General features: G+C 30.5%; 2 protein-coding genes across 2 annotated transcripts in view; one reads left to right on the top strand and one right to left on the bottom strand.

Moving 5' to 3' along the window:
* The window catches only part of LOC106315405 (protein QUIRKY-like), a 27,092-nt gene that overhangs the window by 8,030 nt on the left and 15,151 nt on the right, over positions 1 to 3,911 (top strand). The window lies entirely within an intron of this gene.
* Positions 1 to 3,911, bottom strand: part of LOC106314030 (putative disease resistance protein At4g11170) — a 13,480-nt gene that overhangs the window by 3,061 nt on the left and 6,508 nt on the right. The window lies entirely within an intron of this gene.

Genomic DNA, 3,911 nt, shown 5'->3' with positions numbered 1-3,911 from the left:
GTTGGAGAAAGAAGTGGAGATGGTGGGAGTGGTGGGTCATTACAAAATGTCAGCTAGTATTAATTTGTATCCCTTTCTCCACGTCCCAATCTCTTTGAGTATATGGCGTTGCTGCATCACCATCAAGTGCTAGCTCCCATAGAACAAGCATAGATTTTTCTTCTATAGACAAACCAGAGTAGACATTTCCCACATAAGTTTCTCTACTACATGGTGCACTAAGATACCTCCTTCGCTAGATATAGAGATGAGCGCCAAGTTTGCAAGGGTTTGTATCCCTTCCTCAACGTCCCATTCCCTCCCCGCAAGCGAGAACATTACGTCGTTCTTGGAACCTCTTAACAAACAGAATAAATATTTGTGTTTCTCAGATAAACCATCGTACACGTATCTAATTACCTTCTCAACATCATTCTCGCTAAGATAGGTTTTGAGTTTAGCTGGTGTCATTCTCCACTCCTCTTTACTCTTCCCACGCAAAGCGGAGCCTAAAACCTTGAGACCAAGTGGGAAAGGAGAAACAAGCTTAGCTACTTCAACAACATGCTTCAAGTAACCTCTTGGTGGAGAGCTTTGCCCAAAGGCAGAGTATGAGAAGATCTGTTGAGCCTCCTCTGTCGATGGGAAAGAAACTATATATATCTGCTTGATCCCGTTATCCCTCAGTGTATTTAAATTCTCATTAGTCACAATCACCTTACTTCCGAATCTAAAACCTTGAATTAAATCTCCCAAAGCTTGTAGCTCCATTGAACTGACATCATCAAGAATGAGAAGAACTCTCTGATGCTTCAACCTAAACTGCACCTCTTGTAAATCAAGTATCTTCATGCCCCTATGATCTAAAACTCCAGAGTATATCTCGTTTTCCAAATGCTTTTGCAAGCGATTAGGGTCACGAGTGGTTCTGTTATACGCTCCTTCAAGATTCTCCATATAAAACTTAAGCTGGAAGTTACACGAGACTTCTTGGTATAAAGCTCTAGCTATGGTGGTTTTGCCAATACCTGCCTGACCCCATATCCCCACTATCTTAACCTCATCTGATTCTAAGCTTATCATTGTTTTCATCGGTTCTACATGTGTTTCAACTCCTACTAACCGATCAAAGTCTGAAGATGGTAACTCGTTTAAAACGTCCTTCATAATCTTCGAGATCATCAGTGCTTCGCTAGTCCTACAAAAGGGAGAGTTATAAATGAAGTTATAATAGCTGCGCAGTAAGTTTTTTTATATTAATGTCTATTAACATTTTGCAACACTACAATCTTTATTGATTGTAAAATAACGAATACAAATGTTGGTCTATTAAACGTATCATCGTTATTGAAGAGTTAACATATTGCAGTTTATTTTTAAATTATTTTTAAGACTTCAAATGCATAAAAGAAAATTATATTTTGCGGCTGACACAAATCACCAAAACCAGATAGACAACATCGATTGTAAATGACGAAAGAGGATTAGGTTTTCTGCTCTCAATTTGTTTACTATTAACTCTCCATAAGTGATTTCATTTAATACCTCTATGCTTTCGTTCTCATTTTTGTTTCACTGATATGAGTTTTGTTTTTTTTTATAACTTTTTCTGTGAATTCGGTGAATTATATAAGTGTCAATTTAAAAAGATGGACATCTGCAAAAATTAGTTTGGTTCCACTCCACTACTCCAGATACATATCTAAGAATAATTTTTTTTAAAAAAAATCACCGGCAAACTCTATTCACAGGTTAGTGTTCAAATCTAATATATCAAGTTATTATATAATATAGGTGCAGACCCGAAATATAAATGTCTGTCAAGTATATATTCACCAGTTCGGTCTAAAAATCATCTAATTCTAGAACAACAAAACAAATTACTTATTTTATTAATATGTAAACTATGTATAAAATAAGAACTGTTTGATTTATTAAATGATAAACCAGAAAACTTATAATAAATAGTTCAAATATATCATTTTTACAATTATAATAGTTAATTAGATAGGGTATTAGGGAGAAACAAATATTATAAGAATGATCAAATCTCTCATTCTTCGAACAAACTCAAAAGAAAGTGATTGGAATCTTGTCATGATATTTCATTAAAAGCTTTTTAGGATTAAAAATCAAGACTAAATTATTTAATCTGAATGAAATAATATATATATAGTGCTTTCAATATTAAAAATCACTTCAATTTTAAGAAGTGTATTTCTGGGTTTGTCGTGATCAAATAACATATTAGAAATCACCTATTTAAAAAATAATTTGTATACATAAAAATATATACATTAGAGTAAGCACATAAATCAAAACCAATACATTTTTTTTATTTACAATCATGTTTTGGGTAAATAAATCAAAACAATCATTTTATTTACTTTATATGGTATATAATTAAACTTTAGTGATATTGACATAAACATATATAATATATTTTAATATAAATACATCAATCATATGATTTTATTAACATTTGTATATTTGCTGTAACAAAAATTTAAACCGTTAATCACAAACTGTTAATGTGAGATTTTTCAATACAAATTTCAAAATTAAAATACTAAGACCTCAATAATTTTCAATGCAAACTTTGAAATAAACATATTTTTATATAGTATATAATTTAATTTAAATGATAGTAATATATATATATATATATATATATATATTTATTTATTTAATATGAATATTTATTAATGAGACTTCATATTCATACGATTTATGCTTATTTGTATCTTGCAATTGGACAAAAAAAAAGTTAAACCATTGATCACAAAGTTTTCAATCTGAGATTTTTACCATTTTAGTAGTTTCTAATCGTTTTAAAATATTCAAAATATAACATATAAGAAAAAAAAATCTAATATGTTTTATTATATCTTTAATGTGATTGTTTAATTTCTTTTAATAATACAAAATTAAAAAAAAAAAAAGGATGCAAAAAATGTTATCAAATATTTATTATTCATAATCATTAATTTTCATATATATGGTAATCTTATTGGGTAATTCCGTAACTTTTATTTAAGGAAAGAATTGAGAATATTATTTTGTATACTAGTAATCAATTTGATAGTTTGTTTAATAAAAAATATAATATATATTTATATGGACCAAGTTATTTTTCTATGGATCTAAGAATCATCATAATAATAATGATGACACATGTTTACTAAAACATGTTGTAATGTTTCATAATTAATATATAGGGGATGTTGTGGTTTCTAGCCTAAGAAATTATGAGTTTCAACCTTGACTTTTTGGTATTCAATTTTTATTTTTAGAAAAAAAGCTAGTGAATATAACCGGTTAAATTTAGGGAAATTGAATCATATATACACTAAAAATTTACAAATTCACTAATCAACTAAAATTATCCTCTTCTCTTCTACTTTCTCTTCCTTTCTCTCTTTACTCTTTTTCGTAAAATCCCAAAAATTTATTAATATCAAACTGTTGTGAACAAAGGTAAAATCGTGTTTTTTTTTCTCTCTCTATTATTACTCAATCAAAGTGTTCTCTTATATAGGGGTTACAAGGAATAGATAAAAGGAAAGAGTACAAATCATTATCCTAAAGGAAAAAGGAAAACTTCTTAAAGATAAACATGAAGAGATAAATGGAAACATCCTAAGACTAAAGTCGGCCACTCTCTCTCCTATGGGTCGCCGACTCTCTCTCTCTCCATGGGCCACGGTTTGGCCATTTGGTTACTAGTAATCCACATTGTTCATAACACTCCCCCTTGGATGCTAGAACCATATGGGCTCGTATCATGCACGATGTTGCCTCGTTAAAACCTCTCTAGGAAAACCAAAAACCCAAGGTGGGAAAAAATGGAAACCGTAGACAGGAAAAAGAGTACAACGCATGACACTCCCCCTGATGAAGGCATCACTGAAGATCCTTCAGCCGGCGCATAC

The sequence above is a fragment of the Brassica oleracea genome, chromosome C9, assembly GCF_000695525.1.
Source record: "Brassica oleracea var. oleracea cultivar TO1000 chromosome C9, BOL, whole genome shotgun sequence".
Classification (NCBI taxonomy): Eukaryota; Viridiplantae; Streptophyta; class Magnoliopsida; order Brassicales; family Brassicaceae; genus Brassica; species Brassica oleracea.
The sequence above is the reverse complement of the archived record's forward strand: the minus strand, read 5'-3'. Positions and strand labels throughout refer to the sequence as shown.